This window comes from Amblyomma maculatum, chromosome 1 (assembly GCF_055883805.1).
Source record: "Amblyomma maculatum isolate TAMU_Amacu chromosome 1, ASM5588380v1, whole genome shotgun sequence".
Classification (NCBI taxonomy): Eukaryota; Metazoa; Arthropoda; class Arachnida; order Ixodida; family Ixodidae; genus Amblyomma; species Amblyomma maculatum.
The window spans coordinates 180,753,901-180,778,131 of NC_139344.1; the positions used below are offsets into that span (position 1 = coordinate 180,753,901).

The 24,231-nt window shown below is 45.4% G+C and overlaps 1 pseudogene; it reads right to left on the bottom strand.

The window, feature by feature from the left end:
* Positions 1 to 5,052: 5,052 nt before the first annotated feature.
* LOC146205035 (uncharacterized) lies at positions 5,053 to 8,891 on the bottom strand (annotated as a pseudogene).
* Positions 8,892 to 24,231: the final 15,340 nt, after the last annotated feature.

The following is a 24,231-nucleotide window of genomic DNA, read 5'->3' on the forward strand; positions in this document are numbered from 1 at the left end:
AGTGCACCTTATAAGAGCGCAATTCCCAGATGCGCATACGTGGCTGCAGCCAAAAAGAAGCGTGGGAAGTCTGTTGCCATTTCTCCTCCATCAAAGCAGCAGCGACACTCCGCCATAGGTCGGCAGACTCACTCATGAGTCGACTCACTCGGGCTCACTCAGGCTCACTCAGGCTCACACTCGGATCATGATCTGAGTCGTGAGTCCGGACTCACATTCAGATCATGATCTGAGTCGTGAGTGAGCCCGGACTCACACTCAGATCATGATCTGAGTTGTGAGTGAGTCTGGACTCACACTCAGATCATGATTTGAGTTGTGAGTCAGGACTCACACCCAGATTGTGATCTGAGTCGTGCGTCTGGACTCACCCTCAAATTATGATCTGAGTTTGAGTGAGTCCGGTCTCACATTCACATCAGTAGCACATGCGTGCAGGCTAGTTGGTTAGACGACTCTGAAGACCTCTAGCGCTGCATAGCCAGAGGTCTTCAGAGTCGTATAAGCATTTCACCCCAGAAGAGCCAAGCACCAGGTCGGGGGAAAGCTTGTACCCATTGAAAAACCGGTGGGTAACCGGCAGCACCAGGGATCGAACCCGGCACCTCCCGAATGCGAGGCGGATGCTCTTCCACAAGGCCAAGGTTTACACAAACACAACACACAAGAGAATAAAGCAAGACGTTCACACTGATGATGCGCTCACTACCAACTGGCTGTTATTTGTGATACGAAGAAGAAAGCATCACAAAAACATGCAAGGTTACAATAGAAAGAAGAAAACAGAAGATTCAGAAAAAAATGTGAAGAAAAATTTTGAAGGAAAAAATAAAACTAAAATAATGGTAAATTGCATCTATCTTCTTGTCATATTGTCCAAACGAAGCAGTATCACTTCCTTTCTGTTGAGCACCACAGATGGAACACTCCCGCATTTCCTTTCTTCACTGAAAATCATCTTAAATGCTTCGATAATCTGTCTTTACTAAGTGTCTTTTGCTCCAGCCTGCATCTTAATTTCGGTGAACCTTACTACACAATGGTTATCCCTTGAGTTCTATAGAGCGTCTTCCATGCAACGATGAGAGCAATGGGTCACCAGGTTTCTTGGAGCTGACAATTCAGCACACGAATTTCTGAGTTCCCTTAGCCTCTCATTGAGGCCTGTCTGCCCCACATAGACCTTTCCACATGTCAGGGGAATCTTGTACACAACACATTTGCGGCAGCTGACAAGGCGTTCCCTGTGCAGCACGCCGCATCCTTCTTTGGTCTCACTCGTTCCGTTCACCTTCTTGCACATACTCTTTAACTTGTTCGGTGCAGACAGCATGACCCTAATTTCAAATCGGCTCGCGATCTTCTTAAGAGAATGTGAGATGCCATGTACGTAGGACAGGACAACAACCTGTCTCCTCTTTTCACTCTCTTGTTCGGGGTCGCATATTCTTCAAACAGCTTTCAGCCGCAGATATCAACATGCTCCTCGGATATCCACTTCTTTTCAATCTCTGTGTCTGTAGGTTGATACTCTTACCCATCAAGTGCAGACATGATTTGATCAGTGCCTGCCGTAAACACGAGACAGCTAGCCCCCTCTTGATCAACTTCATATGACCGGAGACGTAAGGAAGAAGACCTTTTGCTCCTCGTGTCCTATAAAACCAACACGTATGGTCTTCGTGAAGCACAAGTCTGATATCCAAGTACTGAATCTGTGCATTATCTGGAAGATCAAACGTTAACTCAAGCCCCGGATTTGCATTAGGGAAGTGTGTAACTATGCAGCGCCAGACGTCTTCAGAGCCACATTCAAGTCATGATCCGAGTCGTGAGTGAGTCTGGACTAGCACTCAGATCATGATCTGAGTCGTGAGTATTCAGCGAGTCTGGACTCGCATTAAGATTATGATCCGAGTCGTGCTGAGTCCGACCTAAACATTTTCTATGAAATCAAATGAATTCTTGCACAGAGGTTGAAGAAGCATGGTCTGAAGTGATCGAGTGAGTAATGGGTACAAGTTGCTAATTAGATCTAAGTAGTTTCGAATTGCCTGTGTAATTCGAATAATGAATAAGCTTCTTGGTGAGCTGATCATGTAGAGCAATTTCGATGTTTTTGGTTACGCCGAAATTTGACCTGAACTATTTGGGCAAAAATCTGTCCAATTTATTATTTCTGTGGCGAACAAGATGGTGACCTCCAAATGTGACCGGGCCCACCCTACAATTTGGTCCACTCACCCCACTAGATTGAACTCGGCCGATTTCGGACCAAAATGAAAGTTCAACATAATTTGATTACGGCGAGCATGATGGTGACCTCCAAATTTTAGTCTGGGTCATGCACAATTTACCAACCCTCAAAATTTGATTTTGGCCAATTTGCATCAAAAGCGATCAGTTCTTAATTGCATTCACCATCCTCGACATATGGTTATCTATAAAGTTGGGCATGACCATTTCCAGAATTTGGCCCAGGCCACCTTCGAAGTTTCCAACCATTATTGACTGTGCCCGACGAGACGGCAATCGCCAAATCGGCCATAGCCATATCAAAAATTGGGCCCGTGCTATAGCTAACAAGACCAAGCTTTCGTACTATAATCAGCTTAAAAGAGATAATCCCTACCATATTTTTTACTTTTCCTGTAACCTTTCCACTCGTTCATTACTGAAGAAAACGGACTAATCATGTAATGTTACACCTTTTTTTCTATTTATTTTCCGCGTTTTTCTCTGTACTGCCTTCCGCCTACCGATACAAGCTTTAGGACCCTCACTCGTTGCTTGTCGAGAGTGGAAATGAGCGAGTCCATGATGAGTGAGTCCCGATGAGTCAAAATGAGTGAGCTCAAATGGGTCGTGAGTTGAAATGAGTGAGTTCAGATGAGTCTGAGTGAAAATGGGTAAGTTCAGATGCGTCGTGAATTGAAGTGAGTGAGTGAGTTCAGATGAGTCGTGAGTTGAAATGAGTGAGTCCATGATGAGTCTGAGTTCAGATGAGTCGTGAGTCGAAGTAAGTGAGTGCAGATGAGTTGCGAGTCAAAAATGAGTGAGTCGAGATGAGTGCAAATGAGTGAGTGAGTCCAGATTAGTTACGAGTCTGAGTGAGCCCGAGTGAGCGTCATCATGCGTGAGTGAGTTCATGAGTCTGAGTGAGCCCGAGTGAGTCGCCAACTTGCATGAGTTTGAGTTCATGAGTGTGAGTGAGCCTTGTGAGTTTGAGTGAGAGTGAGCCCGCAGATGGACCAAATTTTTCTGAGTGAGCACACATGATTTTGTCAACCTATGCACTCCGCACAAGACCCAACAAACAACCTCTCTAGCTCTCAGCCTACGGCAATGCAACATAACAAGATCATGGCGAAAGGCAGCAAAGCGGAAGTACCTAACAAGAAATCGCATGCTACTGATTCTGATGCTGTTTGCCACCATCAAAGTTCTTGTCCGTGCTAACCCCTCATCACGAGGACTCCCAGAAGTAGAAGCTGTCCTTGCAATGGAACCGTTGCTATCGGTCTCTTTTGCTCTGCAGGGGCGTAATATCACATCTGTAATCATGGCTTTGAAAGGAAGAGCTTCACCACAGCTGACCATCCACAACGCCTTTCGCACATGCATCATTTTCCAGTGGAACGCTCGTGGTCTACGCTCGAAACTGATTTTCGACAGCTCGTGCGAGCGACTACCACTCCCCTTTCATAATCATCTCTGAATTGCATGTGGGGGAAACTTTTAGACTACACGGATACTATTTTGATCATTCACAATGACAAGATGACTTCAGCAAATTACTGATAGGCTTTCGCAAGAATATCCCGGCCTCCTTGGTTAAAGTCCCGCCCCACAATGGCAACGAATATGTGTGCGCCGTAACAGTAATTGGGAAACAAGCGTACACTCTTATTGGAGTGTATCTTGTGCCAGGCAGGCCATTCAATGCTTCAAGGCTTGAAAACTTGATAATAAGAATGCCCACTACACATATTTGTGGAGACTTCAATGTTCACAATGAAATTTGGGGAAGCTCACACACCATGTACCCGAGGTGCCACGGTTGCAGAACTTGTCGCAAAACATTCAATTGAACCGCTAAATGGCAACAGCATAACCTATCTCCGAGGTCCGATAACTGCCAGCAGCATTGACATGACCTTTGTGACAAGTTCAGCTGCCCACAACGTTTTTAGATTAGGTCAGTTGGGAAAGAGCGCGCCCGCGCCATGTAGACTGAGCGGGCCCCTCGCGTATCCCACGCTGCTGTGGCGTTAGGATTGCCCCTTCTGGCATCGTCTGCTACGTCCGAGTTGAACGGCGGAAGCAAGAAGCCTGCGCATCAATGTTAAGGCCTTAAAGCAGCTGGGGTCAGCTGGCCAAATGTTATTTACGCATAAAAATTAATTTCGTTATAGTACACAGAAAAAACAATGCCAAAACTAGGCAACGGCCGACTTAAACAATCAGCTTGAACAACAGACTGTTGGATGGTAGCGGCTGCACTGTGCAGACGCTTTCCACGCTCCCCTCCAGTGCGGCCCTCCTAACATAAACCTTGTTAGTGATGATTTTGTATTGTGGCATCTGGTAGGACACATCCCTACATCAGTCGAGTATATTCCGATAAGCGGCTGTGTTTTTCAACAAAACTGGCCTGCGGTTCCAACAAACTCAAATTCAGCGCATGCGTTTAATTACAAAGACAACTACAACGTAAAAAGGTATCGTTAATCCCCTTTCAAAGTTGCGGCTACCCATTTTATGTTATATGGCGCTGCGGTGGTATGAATTAGGTCAGTAAACTTGTCTCACTGCTGCGATGTTTATAACTTTACACCGCATTTACTCTACAGATGCCTCACGTGCGCCAACCTCTTGGCTTTTTGAGTTATTCTGAGCAGCTTGGAAAAAGGCTTCCAATTGTAGAAAAGGAATGACTCGCGGTTAAGTGAAATACAAAGCACGGCTCTATACGTAACAATCATAACATTTTTTTTTTTACATGCATACTTTTATGTCCCATGGATGTATTTATTTGTCCAAAAGGCCAGTCTACATCAACTTCACCTTATCTCTCACAGAAGCAATTGTGCCACAAGCAGTCAGCTGTTTGCAAGCATCCTTTGCTGTAAAGTGTATTCGCAGGACTACATAGTATTGTAGAAGGTCTGCAGTCAGAGTGTCCCAGCACCCAACACCTAGCACACCACAGCCTTTCAGTGAATCTAGAATGTCCCAGAAAATGTCCACACAAAGGCTGTTTTCTTGCAGTAGAGTCGATATCTTGTCTTCAACACTTCTAAACATGTTGATTAGCTCCCATGAAGGATATTTAAGGCATCCTTCCTTGAACTCTCTTTCAAGAGTTAGAAAAGCTTCTGAGCACAGTGTACGTGATGACTGGATTTCACTGATGCAGGCAACACACTTCTCATGCTTCAAAAAGGAGTGTAGAAGATAGCCACAGCATAGTGTTGTGCACCTGGCATGCTATATCCATGATCTGGAGCAGTGCTGTCCTTTGGCAGAACACCCTTTGGAGGACTGCAGAGCTTCTGCAGCAGCAATTTTATCATACCCTTGAGCTGTTCGTGTGTTGCCAGCCATTCCTTCTTCCCTGCCTTCATGGTGTCTTGGACAGCAGCAAGCACGAGTGTTTGCTCTGCCACGACGTTGCCAGTGACGCAAGTCTTTTTAGGTGTATACAGACTTAGTAGTCTGTATATATGCGAGAAGCTTATGATGGTCGGGTGGTCTTCATCACCTCCAAAGCTTCTAGTGACTTCAAAAAATCTCTGAAAGTCAGACAAAAGATGATGTGGTCTTTTTCACTAGAACATTTCCAAACATTTGCCCACCTGTAACAGCAAATATATAATGTTCATAATGTTTCTAGACTTCTTACCTCCAAGGGATCTTGATTCAGTTTTCCAGTGAGAACATAGTGTGCTCCATTGGAAAGCAGGTCAGTGATCTGGTCTAGGACAGATGACGTCACTCGGAGAGACTCCATAGGCTGGTGCACCGATCTAGAAATGCGTGGAAGTGACCATAACCCAGTCCTCAAATCAGCTGTACATGCGCAGATGGCAGCAAAGAAATTTCTTATAAAATGTACAGACTGGCCGGGATGCATACAAAGACGCTGCAAGAAGTGGAATTACTGCCACAACCCAAAACGAGGGACTATTATCGACAATGGCTTATTACCCGAGAAAAAGCACACGAATCACAGCTAAAAGGGATAGCTTACCCTCAAATGATGAGACATTTTAAAGGCTCTGCGCTGTTCGCAGGCGAGATGAAAGGAAAGCTTTGCGCACAAAAAACTTTGAAGACCTTCGTGCCTGCTGACAGGCACAATGTCAAATTAGCCGCTACCTGGATAAGCCTAATCGGCAAAGATGGCATGACTTTTGTTCTACGCTGGATGTGCGCCAAGCCAACCAGTAGCCAAAAGTTGGCAGATATTTTGCGATATGCGCACACCCCTCCAACAGCTTCACCCTTTCACAGCACTATCTCTGCATGAAAGATAATCCATTAAAAAAGTTTCAGAAGAATACTGCAAACTACTGCCAGTGGGGTCAGGGCCTTCCGCACACTGCACAGATGGTCTTTCAGGCATCCCCCAGGCGGCAGTGCCAGTGATGGACCTACCTTTCCCAATTGAAGAGCTATCCACAGCTATCGCGGAATTAGACAAACGGACGTTTCCGGGTCATGATGAAATGACCTATGACGCATTTGAAAAGCTACCTCACAATTCGAGTCTTCAACTCCTGGAATATTACAATTCTTCCTGGATGTCTGGTGAAGTCCCCACTGGAGGTTGGCAAAAATTGTGCCAGTTTTGAAACCTAAACAGCCAACAAGTTACGCATCCTTCCGACCCATCGCTCTACTGAGCTGCGTAGATAAGCTGATGGAGCGAATGATCTGCAAACGTGTCTCGTCAAGAAATGAACGGGTTTCGGCAAAATAGGTCCGTGACTGGACCCTTGTTTCATCACTTGAGTACCTTAACGCTGGGTACATCTCGATCGACAGCCGTTTTTTTTTTACATCAAGGCCACTTTTTACTGTTTCATCATGCAATTCTTGCAGCCTTGGCCTTGGAGGGAAGCTTTACATCTGGATTGGAGACTATTTACAAGAGCAGCAAATTTTTATAAGTACTCCAAATGGTCCAACTCTCTTTCATGCAGTGAAGAGGGGCGTACCTCAGGCAGCTGTGCTCAGCCCTCTCCTATTCAATATTGCCCTTATACATATAACAAGAAACCTTCCGCGAGGAGTACGCATAACAATTTTTGCAGATGATATCTGCATCTGGAGTGCATAATGTTCACATTATATTGTGCAGCAATGTATTCAGAGAGCGTTACTGCACATCTCAATGTACATACCTGGCTCCCCGAGGTCTAAAAGAGTTGCTATGGCTTTCACAAGAAAAAGAATGACTCGATACCCACTCCTTCTGGGTGGACGGTCACTATCGTAAGTATGATCACAATTCCTAGGTGTTATGATTGACAGCAATCTCTGTTAGGCTCAAATTAAAAAACTCCGTGAGAGGATAATTGCATCCTCACAGGTATTCAAATTCATGGCTGGAACACGATGAGGCAGCAACTGCCGGTCGGTGGTTCTACTTGAAAAAGCTTACGATGAAGGAGCGTTAAGCTACTATTTATGGTGCTTCAAAGGTTGTCTCTAACAAGCAAGAAGATTCTTGAATCTATGTGGAACAAGTGCTTGCAGATATCCCTTAGACTTCCAAAGGGATCCTCTGCATCAGGAACACTTGAAGCAGGATGTCTCCTGCTAGATGTGATTGCCACCCAAAAAACTATGCGTACCCATCTTTGGCATGTCCTCCAATGGAGAAGCACTTCTGACACCGTGTCCACCTAACTCACTGCAACTCTCGCTTTGGTCAAGTTGTACAGTTTGTGCCCCTCCCTATTATTCAGCCATGAAATCTACTACCTCTCATCTTTCCGCACTATCGTCTCTAAAGGTGAATACGCCTGTTCCTGACGTGGATGCAAAGAGCCGCATGCCACAGGCAGCACTTCTGCAAGCCGCTCTTGCCTTCTTAGCCAAGGAATATATGCAGTACACCCAAATATTCACCGACAGTTCAACTACTCAAGATACTTCTTCCTGTGGCCTTTGTTTTTTCCTCGCCAACTAGAAACTTTACCATCGACTTCGCCTGAACTATGCATATACAAATGGCTTGCGATATCATTTTGGTCAAATGAACAGTCCGCATTGTGACAACTCTGGCACGATTGAAACTGTGGAACATATCTTGCTCGAGTGTTCTGCATACGCTGACAAGCGTGCATACTATGAACATAGCTAAACAATTGAGTGTTTTAGATCCCTTTTTTAGGCAAGAGACTCACAATGAACTTTATTTATGTGTAAAAGGGCTTGGACTTCTTGGCAAACTCTAAATTCACCTTGCATGTTACCCTCAGGCATTTTTCACGCTGTGAACTCTACATGCACAATTGTCAGATTATGCATTTTATCATTTCATTTTGTACCATTACTCCACGATGCACCTTAGAACACATTTAATGACCGCATTTTATCTTCCCCTTCATTTCTTTTATTTTTCTCACCATTCTTTTACCATATTTCCCTCCCCAATTCCCCTTCCTATGCAGAGTAGTATGCCAGCAAAATCTAAACGCCGGCTAAATTCTGTTTGTCATTAAAGGGTCTCTCTATCTCTCTGTGTGTTTTATGTAGACGCAGCGAATATGAAGGAGCCAACTCCTTTCCTGTCGTGAGTGCGAACGACTCAGGTAAAACATGGCATGTTTGATAAAAACAAACATCTCAGAGACGGCGGAGAAGGCAGCTACCGCCATGCCGATGATCGGCACCACCATAATTAGCAACTCCAAAACCGTTTTTGCGAGGGACATATGATCTCCAAAATGACAGAGCAAATTCCAAAGTATGGATGCCAATCAACACACTCCGGGAACAGGGGAAACGAGTTGGCTCACAGCATAGCTTTAGATTATGTCAGCTGAGCAGTGAGCAAGGTTGATTACCTCAATTTCTCGAGAGATGTACGTAATCATGTGATTTCACAACACTAATCATTTTAAGCTAGAAAGGCGGATATATCCTCCACGAAACAGGAAGCTTTCTTCAGCCCATTGAAATCAGCACATGTACCCAACACAATACAATGCAACTTGTAAAGAATGTGGAGTGATAGCCGGATGCGATCACATAATATGGAGCTGCAAAAAAGCGCCGCCATGGACCTACTACCAGTCCTCTCTCTAGAGCGGTGGGAGGCTATACTGCCAGCTCAGACCCGTTGACGCAAGTTCAGGCAACTGAGTGGGCTGAGCCAGGGCCGGATCATCCAGGGTTCAAATGAACCAGATCCTCCACTGTTAATCCACACCTGGTGGGCTCATAAGGTCGCAGAGAGCCACGGACTCGAGACCATCTAAGTGTAGCACCCACATATTGTTTAATGCTGGCAATAAATGTTTTCTCATCCAAACCCAGGGACGTCCCGTTCAAGTCCCTACTTAATATCTTAATTCGCAGGACGCCCTTGCAAGCTCCCTTCTGGGATATGTTCGAAACTCCAAAGAAGGATCTCCCTGGAATGTTCCATTTACTTCCCTTTTATACAACCATTCTAAATACATTCCGGGACAGTTGTCTGGGATCATGCACCATTTGCACGAAAGCGAGTGAGCGAGAGCCGCGCAATTTTGTTAGTAATGTAAAAATCAAAAGGCATACTGTTACTGTAGCTAGAAATAATTGGCAGTGTCCTTGCTATGATACTCAACCCGTGAACAGTGAACAGTAGCTAAATAAAGTTTTGGGTGCATTATCCTAACATATAGTTCATTGTGGTTTATCAGAGCATGTAAACAGCAAACGTAAGCTCATAATTGCATTGGCTGAAACATGGAAATTGGCTCCTTTGGAAAATATATAACTGGCCGCGAAACATGAGTCATTACATGTAGCCTACCACGATATGAGGGGTAAGATCCAATATGAATCGTATGTTCGCAAAAAAGGGCATTTATGTTGCAACAGTTAAACGTGGCGCCCAACTATTACGGCGGCCAGCTTCGTGGCGCCCAATTTCTCTAAAAAACACCTAAAAGCTCTAATTGTCTTATTTTATTGTTGACAAAGAAATGAAGGGACTCAATTAACAGAACAGTGCATGTGACCTGGATTGATTGTACTGCAAATAAGATAAATGACTATTCATGAGAATATTCTGTATACGTTTGCTCATCTGCAGCCAGTACCTGCACATACCTGGATGCCCTTGTGAAGGAGTATATTAGAAGTACTTGAGAAAAATGTTAATCTGAAGTCGGTGACTGCTGTATGCTTTGCAAAATGTGAACGTGCGAGAGTTTTGAAGTGTGTACGAGCTTCAGCTGTGTACTATTATACATAATATGAGACATTCCTTGTGTCAAAAACATCCCAGCACTAGGCATGTATAACGCTGAATTACAAGCTGCAGCATGCAGTTTTCAACGCCTCTGAAAATTGCTTTGGCATATGGGCATTCATCGAATACATAGAGAATGTTTTTTCAGCCAGACATACATGTGCTGAATCAGTCCATATTTGAACTCACTGAGTTCTTCATGAAAAACAATTGCTTAGAAATAATGTTGTGTGGCCACATTTCGACTGAAATTCAACTCTGCCGCACCAGCCCTGCCTTGTCCCAATACAAATTAAAGACGGCATGTTTAGTTCGATCAGAATGCCAACATGAGCTGATAATTATTTTGTACAAAATAACTGGCGAAGCATTTTTGGAGGACATTATAATTGCATGATTCTTGCAAGACCCCAGCAAAAGACCTAAAAGCACCAGTGTTCGCATAAGCGAAGCTCGGGAAGGTATAACAGGAGTATACGCGCGAGCCAGTGGGCTGCTTCCAGTTCATTCATTGTGCTGAGTCATCTCCACGTCGTCCTTAGTCTTGTTCGAATGGAGCAGCCAACCCAGACAACACGCAGGCGTCCCAGGGACATCCCAGGGATTTCAATTATGGGAGACTGGGATGTTCGAGGGGAGAAACATCCCAAATGAATGAGTGACTTCTTCAGGACGTCCCAAACAATACCGCTGTGGGACATGTTTACGGTGTTTGAGAGCTTATTGGGACATTGTTTAAAAGGCTTTCCTCAGCATATTGTTATCTGAGGCCGTCTTGCAGGGGCTTGCTAGAAACATTCAGTTATGTCCTCTAGAAATGATGTTTCCAGTTCCCTCTTGTAAAAATAATTCTGAGCTCGTATTGGTGTTCTGAGCGGACAACATGGTATGCTTAATTTGTAATGGGACTAGGCAGGGCTGATGCAGGCAGAATTTTGAAGCAGAGTTGAATTTCAACAGAAAAGTGGCTACCGTGCTAGTGTTGACCATTCTCAATATTTTTTCTAGTTAATTTTTTCCATGTTGAGCTCAATGAGTTGAAATATGGACTAATACAACACATGTACATCATTGGCTGAATTCGATGAACGCCCGTGTGCCAAAGCAATTTTTGGGGGCGTTCAATACTGCTGCAGCCTGTAATTCAGCATTATCTGACTACCTAGTAGTAAGGTGCTGTTTTAGACCCACAAAGAATCTTACATGTATTAAATATGCGCAGTAAAAACTCGCACACACACCCAACTTTTACACACATTCACACATTGTAAAACATACATCAGTCATGCCATCTTGAAATTAGCATTTGCCTCAAGCACTGCTCCATATATATTCCTCCACAAGGGTGTCTTGGTATGGCCAGGTATAGTGCACAGCAGATCGGCAAAGCTACATAAAATATTTTCGTGATATTTATTTTATTTGCAAAGGGTCACATGCAACATTGTTAATTGAGCCCTTTCATTTCTTTGTTGACAATAAAAATAAAGCGATTAGATAGAGCTGTTTTTTGCTCTTCGCCACGCTTAACCATTCAACATATGCCTTTTTTGCAAAAATGTGATTCATATTGAATCTTACGCCTCATATTGTGATAGGGTGCATGTAATGAATCATATTGCATGACCTTTTATATATTGTTACGAGTGGAAATCACGCACCGATGGGTAACACCACTCTGAAATCGATGGGCACCGCTTAGCCGCATAACACTGAGCGTCATTTTCGTCCACACACCCAGACACTTCTTTCTTCACTTGCTGAATGCCAGCATAACCACATAACAATATTTTCCAAAGGAGCCAATTTACATGTTTCAGCTAATGCAATATGAGCTTACATTTGTTGTTTATATGCTCTGAAGAACCATGACGTACAATAAGTTGCAACCCCCCAATATAGACTATATTTGAAGAAACACAACCGAAATTTTACCAATTAACTATTGTGTATCATAGCAGGAATGGCACCAATTATTTCTAGCTACAGTGATGAACAGTGTACCTTTTGTTTTGTTATTAATATGGAAATTGTGCTGATCTGGTTCACTTGCTTTCATGGCACTTAGTGCATGATCTCAGACATTCAAGACCTTGCACAAGCACCCCCTAACCCTTCAGGATATACAATATACTGATTCAATGCAGACTATACGTGCCATTCACACGGGTCGCATTCCTGAAGAACTGCAGGACGATCTACACAGAGCTCTCACCAAATTATGTTCCAACACTGTCACACTGAGGTGGATTCCTAGTCACGCTGGAATCCCAGGTAATGAGGTAGTGCATTGCCTCGCCCGTGAACTTCAACACCGGGCACCTGGAATTCTCTGGTCTTATCCACCCACGTGGGACACTACAAAAATGAAATCAATACTCACTGTGACAACAGAGAAACTCTTCGTACCTTCCTCTTCCTGATAAGTCCCTCACTACCACGTAATTATGTATTCTTAAGAAGCATACAACTAAATACACTCCTCACTCGTACCCGGTCGTTTCTATACCGAATCAGACATTCCCCCGCATGCAAAAATTGTTCTGAACACTATGCAAGCTTAGAACATTGCATGTTTTCATGCCCTGTCGCAATTTAATCTCCTCACTTTCCACATCCTCTTCCCCCAACGTGGTGGGCTTGGTTAGCCTCTAACCAGCTGAAAGATCAGTTGGCCTTAGTGACCCTGGCCCGACATTCTCGGTGCTTAGTAATGCGTTAAAGTTGTTTCCTCCTCCTCCATCCCAGACAACAATCCTGAAAGTCTATATAGCATGGTGCTATAAGGGGTATTCGCATGGAGGAGCCGGGTGTTGGGGAACCCCATGCCACGCTCCCACGTTCAATGGGCAGCAGAGTACGAGAGGGGTGTCACTGCTGCCAGACAACAGAGGCTCGGCGCACACCGAGAGCGTGTCTGCGCTGCCTGCCTCGCCGCTTTGCCATAAAGGATTGCTTTGCCGCAGCCGGGTTCAATCAGTCGGCCTTGCAGGTAGTGTGGTCGCACCGCATAATAAATGAGGATGGCAGATACAGGTTGCAATGAAGTTTGCATGATTGTCAAGCTCAACTTAAAAAAAGGGTATAAAATCATGGTAGGCACAAGAGCCACGAAATAAACAGAGTAGCACATACATCCATTGTTTGCACGGTGCAGTCACGCAGGCAAACATTAGGTTAGGTTCCCTATAATAAGCTGAGGAAATTAACCCTCTAAACAATGTCCCAATAAGCACCCATAATACCCCAAACATGTCCCACGACGGTATTGCTTGGGACGTCCTGAGTAAGTTGCTTGTTTCATTTGGGATGTTTGGGGAAATCCACTTCCCATAATCAGAATCTCCAGCATTTTCCTGGGATGCCTGTGTGTTGTCTGGGGTATCACCTTAATGGCTGTTTTTTTCACTTCGAGCGAAATAAAAATTAGTAGTCAGAATCTGTCCTATGCTGGCCGTGCCTTCAGTCCTGTGAGCCGCTCGATTTCTTTGTGGACAATAAAAATGAAGTGATTAGTTAGTGTTTTGTCTTAGAAGTTGGGTGCCATGTGCGCTAGCTGCTCACCAGGATAGTTGGGTGCCACATTTAATTAACAGTTGCAAGTTGCAACACATGCCCTTTTTTGCGAACATGTGAATCGTATAGGATCGTACCCCTCAATCGTGGTAGAGTGCACGCAATCCAGCATATTGTATTTTCCAAAGAAGCCAGTTTTTGTTTCAGCTAATGCAATTACAAGCTTATATTTGCTGTTTATATGCTCTGAAGAACCACACCAGACATCCTGTGGATCCCAAACTCCCGTCTGAATCCACAGGATGTCCCTGGGACACCCGTGTGTTGTCTGCGTGTAAAGGGGAAGTGTATCAAACATCCCAGAGGTCCTCCTTTGGAGGTTCAAACATCCCAGGTGCCAGCGTGTGGGGACGTCCTGCAGATTACCGTTAGGTTGCGAGAGGTAGGAACTTGGGACGTCCCGTCCCTAGGAGTTAGTATTTGGATTGTGAAGGTGACAGTATACATCTCTGGTCCTCCTAGCTAGACTATATTTGGCAACTTTTTCTGGTGCTTATACATCTATTTATCATAGACTTGCGTGAATCACCCCTCAAATGCATTTAAGCCTTATTAAACTGTTAAAGCTCGAAGCAATACCGTAAACAAAACAAAAATGACCACTAGGAAAGTTGAAGTGCAGAAACATGCCGAATTGAACAATCGCCAAACCCCCCCCCCCTCACACCTCACTGTCCATTCCTTCTCACACCTCCCTTTTAACCATTAATCCCCTGCCTAAAAATATGCATCCCGAGCACCAACCTCCCACAGAGAAATGCAAGCCTCCGAGCTATGGTGCGAGTATGGACAGCAATGAGCCGTGGCTTATGTGGGTGCCGCCTCGTACCATTGCCACCAAGCCCTCTCAGACCCATGGTAACTGCATCAGTGTACACTTCGACCTGAGTTCAGGTGGAGTCAGCTATTGCCATAGCTATTACGCAAACCTCAGCGGAATACATTTTCAGTGACTCGAAGGCTGCAATATAAAACTATGCAGGTGGCACCTACAGCCATTGGCATTTTGCGTTCCGGTATCGTCTCTTTTCGCCCCACCCAAATCATCTGGATGCCTGCACACGCGGTCCATCCTGGCAACGAGGCGACCAATTCCCCCCCCCCCCCCCGCCGGGAGTGAATACGTGCGACGCACTCCTCATGCTCCATGAAATAACCCTGCACTACTGCCTTTCTCGTCTCACCTTCCTCCCTATGCATAACTCTTCCAGCACCACCAACACTTGTAGCACCACCTTCAGGCCACCTTTACTGCGGGACGTACTTGCCGGCCACCCGCTTATGCGACAGCTCCCGTGCCGACCAGCTCATATTCTATATTTCTGCCTGGCACTTGCCCGCCTCTTGGCACCTTACTAGTCCGCAGCAGTGTGAGGCTTTTTCTTTTTTCAGCATCAAGCCAGATGCCCAACTTCGGCTGGTGACCTGGGCGGAAAAAGTCGTGACTAAGCACGACCTGGACCCCACAACCGGCAGCCCGAAGGCTGCTGTATAATGTTTGGCCTTCTTCTGAATAGAAGTTGTCACCACCACCACTGAAAAACAAAATCTGGTAGTTATATAACCATCACCAATCAGTTACTATAGCTGGAGCGTTGAGAGCACAAGCAAGAAGTAGCAACGAGTGGAATCCTATATATAGCACAGAAACAAAACAGGAGAGAATTAACACACATGCACAAACACACCAGAGAACCAGCTAACATATCCTCGGAAGACCCACTTCCATTACACCGAAGGCATCCAATATTCATGTCGATAAATGACCACATGATATTCAGTGGACATCTCTGGACATGCATTTGGTCGTGGAATGGAAATCCACAGAATGACCTTAAGACACATTGAAATGACACGAGAAAATCCGGTCAACGTCCTGGGAACACCTTTAAAGATTGTGATGTCTTAATGGCATCTGCTTTCAGTCTTTTGGATGTCCAGAGTGACAGTTGTCTTTCACTGAGCAATAAATATGCACGCACGCTGAAGACACCACCATAGCAATTTGAGCATAAAAACTTAAATCAGAAGCTAAAAAACTGACATTTTCCAAAAATGAAGCAGCAGTAAAAGCAACATTGGTAAAAAAGAAACTGCAGGACGCTATACAAGATCCAGCTGACTGGCAGCTCCGCAAGCCACAAAAAGGAAGCAAACATGAGGGTAGTGCTAGCGGGAGCTAAGGCATGTCAAACATGAGGATTTATGAACAGTGAGAAAAGACAAAATATGTGGCTACACAAAATCATAACAAAAGACAGGACATCAACTTCATCAAGCTGGTGAAGGCAATTACTCAGTAACTATTGGCATACCCAGAAAAAAAGATAAACCAGGTTATTAAAAGGATTTGCAGCACTAAAGGCCATATGTCGAATAAGATCAATTTTCAAATAGCACATAGCAATAAGCATCAACATGAACCACAAACTTCGATCACGACTGAAGTCATCATGAACCGTAATGCATGCACATGCAGACTTGTTAGACATGGTTTTAAGTACGCGTCATTTCTCACTGGCACCGTTCTCGTTGACAAGTGGTTGGTTGGTTGGTTTGTGGGGTTTAACGTCCCAAAGCAACTCAGGCTATGAGAGACGCCGTAGTGGAGGGCTCCGGAAATTTCGACCACCTGGGGTTCTTTAACGTGCGCTGACATCGCACAGCACACGGGCGCCTTGCTTTTCGCCTCCATCGAAAAGCGGCCGCCGAGGCCGGGATTCGATCCCGCATCCTTGGGAACAGTAGTCGAGCGCCGTAACCACTGCGCCACCCCGGCGGGGTGTTGACAAGTGGAATAACTAGGGTCGCTTCACTGTTTATCACATGCAAGCAATCGTTGCCAAGCTGTCTTTCATGGGGCGGCTGCAGCTGCACCATTTCAGCACTGACCGCTGAGGAGGTGCAGTTTTGCTGAACTTTTCGTGAACTCGACCTTCACTTTTCGAAACAAACAGCGTGGTGCAGACGGCGCCATGTTGCATCGCTGAAACGAATGGCAGTGACGCACCACGTGAAGCAGTTCACATAGTGCAGGTGAATCAAACGGACCTTAAGGTAATGCTGAACAGCCTGGGAAAGGAACCGCAGTTTAAAATAGGTAGCGAAGCGTTGGAAGTGATAGGCGAATGTGTCTACTTAGGACAGGTAGTGACTGCAATTCTGAACCACAAAAGGGAAATAACTAGGAGAATAAGATTGGGATAGAGCGCATTTGGAAGGTACTCAAACATTGACTGGCAACTTACTGGTATCACTTGAGGAAAGTGTGGTTGCATCCTACCAGTACTGACCTATGGGGCTGAAACATGGAGGTTAATGAAAAGGGTTCTATTTGAGGACAACGCAGAGGGCCATGGAACGGAAAATGGTAGGTGCAACATTTAGATGGGAAGCGTGCAGAGTGGGTCAGAGAAATAACTCAAGTTACTGACTTTCTAGTCGAAATTAAGAAGAAATGGGCAGGACATGTAGTTTGGAGAGAGGATAACCGATGGTCTCTAAGAGTAACCAATTGAACTCCAAGGGAAGGTAAGCATAGGAGGGGGCGGCAGAATTAGAGCAAGAATTTCGCAGGGGTCATGTGGATGCAGCTAGCACAGGACCGGGTTAATTGAAGGAAAATGGGAGAGGCCTTCACCCTGCAGTGGATATAGACCGTTTACAACGAGTACTTCAACTCTTTTTTAACAGGTGGCACCACTAGGACGGCCGTCATTGTTGGCCTTTGGAACGCACCGGCGTGCAGTGCGGACTGCTGTTGTGCATCTTGCGTAAGAATGCCGGCTGACATTTAAACAGCGCTGCTTTGATGCAGGTGTCATCTGTATAGTCGAAGTATTCTGCGAGGAAGTAAAGCTAATGACCCTGTTGTTTACTGGCAGAAGAACAGACGATGCTTTCTACATAAGGTGCACATCATGGCCTAAGCCACTGTTTTTCTTGGAGATGTATCATGAGTCCATGTTCCTTTCTGGGACAAGAAAGCGCCTGTGAATTGTAGAGAAAGGCTATACGTCACGCACCAGCTCATTTTAGCACCGGCAGTAGCCATGGGAATGCGAGAATGACCCTGACGTTTTCTGAGGAATTGTATATTGCGTCTTTGCACTGCTGCCGTGTTATTTTCGCAGGACATTACGAGGTACCTTGACGTTGCTATTAATGTCTATGCAGTTATAAGAATTGATTGTGTAGAGAAGGAAAGTCAGTGTGGGCATGTCAGTGAATCTGCTTACTTTAATTAGGTACTGTTCCCAAGGATATGCGGGATCGAATATCGGCCTCGGCGGCTGCTTTTCGATGCAGCCAAAAACTCAGGAGTCCGTGTGCTTTGCGATATCAGTGCACATTAAAGAACCCCAAGAGTGTGGGAATTTCCGCGGTCCTCCACTCACAGCCTGAGTCGCTTTGGGGCGTTAAACCTCACAAACAAAACCAAACTTTAATTAAACAAGCGCTGCTGCAATCAGAGGTGGGCAAATGCCCTCATTTTGGCCTTTCCTCCCTCGCCCTCAATTTCAAATCAGCAGCCCTCCCTCACCCTCACTTAAAAAAGTTTCTTCGCCCTCCCTCGCCCTCATCCTCACTTAAAAAATATTGCTGGTCCTCACTCACCCTCACCCTCATCTCATTTGCCCTCCCTCACCCTCAACCTCATGCCCAGCAGTTTTTATATTTGTTATTTTTCATTATCTTCGATCTATGGCAATGTTACAGTGAGTCAAAGTAAGCGCAAACTATTCTTCTCTACGTCTGTTTTCGGCAGTGTCAAGCCGCGTTGATCATTTAGCAATCCGAATTTCTCGAGCTAACTATGGACTTAAATAAATGACGGGGCTGCATTCATGCTGTAGCGTATCACTGGCAAGAGCCGTCTGGTACTTAATTGTTCCGATCGACAGTTGCTGAGATTAAGATATGCACTGCACATGGAAATCACAGGTCGTGAAAAGTGCAAAGAACAATTCTGGCAGTGCCCTAAGCATACCAATCAAAGGCGAAACTTCGAGGAGGAAGAAAAATAACCACTGCCGTAATTTACCGGGCAAACATGCCCACCGGTTCACACTCCATGTGTTTGAAGGAGATAGAGTGATTAAATGCGTTTACACCGCGCATGAGGATGGAGGAGGTTCTAACTTCTAACCAGCCGCAGACGGAAGGCATGAGGCGTATACGGCATATTAGACAACAGAACAATGTAATCTAATTCAAGTAACAGAAAAACGCTATCACACAGAAGCGTAAATTTCGAGGCAGTCAGGGGTTCATGAACCTTGATCGCTTCGCAGGGGGGAGGGTGGGGGGGGGATGGAAGGACATAGCATGCGAGCCCGGGGCCGTGCTCGACAATTTCAGTCATGTACATGTAGTGTCATTTGGGAAACGCCGCGTAAAAATGCGATTGTTACGACACGGCGTCGCAGGTACCACCGATGATGTGCCCCCATCGCATCCCGCCTTCCCCCAAGAGTAAACCGAAAACGCAAAGTGAAACACGTAACTCTGTTGCGCTTCTGGTGTTCACGAACGCCGCCTCAGTGTTGCGTAAAATCGCTTTTTTTTTTTTTTTTCACTTTTTATTAAAGTTATACGAGAACAGGACGAGACAGCGCCTAACTAGAGCAGTACGATGTGCAAAGTGAACAGGCCAGATTTTCATGCATAAGGTTTGATTATGCTTCCTGAATAGTGTGCTTAAATCTAGGATTACTTATGAAAGAAGGAGTGCTTATAGAACGGGAACAGAAGAGCAACACATATGCGCCAACTAGCCGGAATCAGCACTCTGCATCAGTTCGTCTAAGTTCACATCTCCTAGCTCATCTGCTTCATTCCGGACGGAACCCGCATATGCAAAAGCCGGAAAACGGATTGTTTGCACTGTGAAGGCAAGAGCGGCAAAATAATGAAACTCACCTGGAACCTGCATGACGTTGTACACATCTTTCACTTGGACCGCGTATTTCCCAATGATATCCGAGGACACTGCCACAATTGAAACTTATTCGCGCACATAGCACAAGGTCGTCCTTGAGCATATAAAATTTGCAACAGCGCACCAAAGTGTTGTTTCAAAAAGCGTCAACAACTTGAGTGGTCCAATCGAAAGGACACAGCAACACAAACTGAAGGGCTTCCCCAGCCGTTCCTGCCGCTCGCTGTTTCTTTCTTTCTTTTTTTTGAGGGGGGAGGGGGGGGGACATTGGGCTGAAGAAAGACCCTTTCTTTGGACAGAGAGAGCGGGAAAGGAACGCACTGTGGTGGACGCGTGTGTATCCTTCCGAGAGCAATTCTGCCACGTCCATTCATGTCTTCACCCGGTGCCTCAGGGAGATCTGATAAGACCAGCCACAGCCGCCTCTTTAGCCCAGCCGTGGGCTAGCGTGCGTGGTCTGCCCACAGCTCGGATATTTTTTTTTCTTTTTTGAACAGCTTTCCTAATGACAGCTGCCTTCGCTGTGGGGGGAGTCTAGTGCCTGTCGTCGGCGCATTGCCACAGGGTGCAAAGCCAGGCGCACACTGATTGTTTTGTGCGTTATCTGTCGCCCTCCCAAGCGGTCTTCCAACGAAGAGCCGCCGACCAAAGCTCTCGGGCGTGCAGGCTGAGGTGCGCCCCGGCTAACAATGTTCCGGCTTACAGCCTTGTAGAACACTGTAGCCCGCCGAATGTAACGTCTTCCAGCGGCCTAGTACGAGTAGTGGCGTTTGTTGCTTCGTTTTTAGTTTGCTTAGCAACACACACATGGTGTATGCGTGTGTTTGGCACAAGACAGAAAAAGTAGCAGACATCTCGCTGATCATTCCACTGCTTCACATGAGAAGCGATCAACTGCTTGCACAACAACACGGGAAATCCGCGGAAGAGAGGAGGCCTCCTTCCTTCCACAGAAATGGCTAAGCACAATCAGGTGTACAAAAATCAGTGCGGTCATAGTTTCAACCTGCCAGCTGGAGATCCTAGGACATACCATGACTACGCGGAATCGAGTTTACTTTTATCTCAGCTGTCTGCTTTATTAATAATGAGTCAGTCTTAGAGTGAATGTGGGGCGCTGAAGCTGAGGTAATGCTGCGCGTTCGAGAGCAGGTATCACGCAAACCCTCGAAGAGTCTTCCTCTTCTTCAGACCTGGCAGCCGTTTTAACAGTATGCGAGACAGGTGCTCTCTGGCGCGACTATAGCCTTAGCGGCATGCATAAAGGTATTTCATCTCAGCTGGTCACCTTTATGTTATGAAAATGTAGGGACACTTATTAAAACGTTCTCATAAAGTCCGAAGCTACAATTACAGCCCGTTTTAATCAAACCCAACAAATGTGCCTGCGTGGCTTTGGGGCAGCGGGTCTTACTCGAGGTTTAAGCGTCCTGGAGGGCTGGACTTCGACGTCACCCTCTCATCTCATAGGTCAAAAAACACTCAGTACGGACCTCTCTAACCGAATTTGAATCTATGTTTTGTAGCTTTCCTCGAATCTAAACCCTGCTTTGCGTCAATTAAAAATTCCAGTTCAGCGGTTGCCTTATTCGGCAGCATTGAACCTACATCACTTTTTCGCTTTATATCGTGACATACCAAGCACAGAAAATCATGCTTTGGATAAGAAGCTGTTGAAAGCCGACATAAACGTGGTCTACCCCTACAGTGAAGCTGATCTTGGCAAATTAAGTAATGGCAAAATAAAAACACTGGCACGTTGCCGTACGTGCGACTCCTTAAGTTATCGGAGGCTTCTTGCTAACACAAGTGGTGAATTCCATCTTAATGTAGTATGCTTCGTATACTCATACTGCTCAGTTCGTATACTGCTCAGTTTGAACGCAAACTTCTTCAAGATTGTCGTTTCACGGAAAGAGGCGCACGCCTTTGGAACAGAACCACGACACTGACGACATAGACGGCCAGGTCCCCACCACCCCGCCAGTGCATCTACTCATGCGTGGAGCTCTGAAGTGGGGCGTTTCTGCAACATCCAATTTGTTCTGTGTAGTTTCTGACACGGGACATTGGTATATGGTAAACGACGGCAATCTCCCTCGGGATGAACCTGTCTAAGTGTTTGATACTGCATCCTTAGCTGCTTGTGCTTTCCTTGCACCATATTGCATGAGCCAGCCAGTTTTTCGGGTGCAGTGATGACTACCAGGACGTCAGCTTTCTGAGCCACGTTTTTTAAGTGGTAGGAGATTTGATAGTAATATGGAATGACAACGGATCTTGTACCTTGCGCTTTTTCAGCGCAGCGGTGCTGCTCTACATCCCTAGCATCCCTGGCAAGGTTCTTTAAAACAGAGGTGACCACCTCAAAGGGAAATCCTGCACTGGTCAGTGTTTGCAACCAGACATCCACGCTATACATGTCATTTCATGTAGGCAGGCTTTGTAAAGAGCGGCATGCAGGTAGTTTTTAGCAATGCTCTTAGGAACCTTGGAATGAGCTAACTGGTGGCTTAAAATACCTTCTTTCTTTTTTTATAGCGAGGCTGATACCTCCAGCACGCTTTGATTTTGCAAACAGAAACACATGTATCTAAAAACTGCAAGCACCCTTGCGCGCCCAACCCGAAAAGCATTCGGCAAAGAATTAAACCCGGTTCAGCATTGTCATACCCCCCTCATGCGTGAGTCTGTGACAACATACAGCCTTACGATCGTCGGGCATTTCCATGCATTAAACTTATTCTGAACACAGAACAGATGCTAAAAGCAAATAATATTAAAGAACTTTACTCCAGTACAGGACTTCAACAGGCTAACACGAAATGAGAACACTTTGGATATTGGAAATGAAACAACTCTTTCGTGAAATTGTGTTCAATGCTCACATGCTGTAGTTATTCCTTTCAAATCGATGTTATGTTAAAACCCATCTGAAGAAAACTGTCTTAAGAAAATAAAAAAAGTAAAACTTAATGCTATAGAAATTGCAGAAAAAACAATGCGCTGTCCGCTGGCGCTCTTGTGCGACACGTTACCAATGATAGATTGACCTGCGAACACGCGATAGCGTTTGAATCAACTGTCTCGCTTCGCGTCAGGCTGATTTAAACTGAGCGTGGAGGTAATCGTGCGTCTGTAAGTGTGAGTGAGCTGGTGTCGGTGGAACGCAACTGAACTGCCTCCGCTTATCCAGCGTTGGAGCCACAGGAGACCGTGTTGTCGTTTTCGAATTTCTTGTAACAGATGGGTAACGGAAAATTTGTGCTGTTATCGAGGGTGTGTCTATCAGTATCAGGTATCAATATAGAGACTGCCAATGCCACGCTCCAGTATGGTAATTACGAGCCGCATATATAAATGCACGATTTGACAATTTTGCTAATTTACAACAAAGCGAAAAACGGTAAAAGAAATGAGAAAATACTTTTTGTTTCTACAAACACATGACAAAGATTGCAACTGATATTTAACTGCGGTTTATTTCATTGCAGCTATTATCAGCACAAATTCACTGCTGTTCATTTTCCTTTCGTTTTGCTGCGAATTGTAATTTACACACCTTATGAAAGCTTTATGTAAAACTACAGTCAAGTAACACTGTCAAGAAACACTTCTCATGCGTCGGCTACTCATGCAAGCTATCCGGACGGGAAAAGAAAAAAAGAAAAAAAAAACATGTGGCAGGGTCCCAGCAGATAAGATCACCCCACCTCGCTCTTTTGTGTTCGTTTCTCTGCGCGTCCCCTCTATTTTGGACGCGCTTTTTTTTTTTTTTTCTGAGCGTGTTTTTCCCTAAATGGCAAGAACGTTAGCAGTTAGAAACGGTTGTCCTGTGTACTTTGCCGGTCCCGTTGTGTTCTGTGAGGTTGGAAGCAGCGACATCGCTCTCGGTGACTCCCTGCAGCTTCCTAGGGTCGTTTTTAGACTTTTCTTCACCGCGAGCGCCAGGGCAATTTTGTGGCTTTCGTTCCTGCTTCCTCTATAGCTGCAGCATTACATTTGTTTTCTATACAACACATGCATAGTGGAGGAGAACGTGTGTTGTCACTCTTGCCTTTCGGGTTGCCGCGTTTTTTCGTACTGCAGAAACTATGCCTTTTGTTGAACATTTGCCCTCGCCCCTCAAACTCTGTATCTTTCCCTCCCTCACCCTCCCCTCACCGCCTCTGCCCTCCCTCACCCTCGCCCTCACAAAATTTTCAGCGCCGATCCTCCCTCACCCTCACCTCACCGAGTC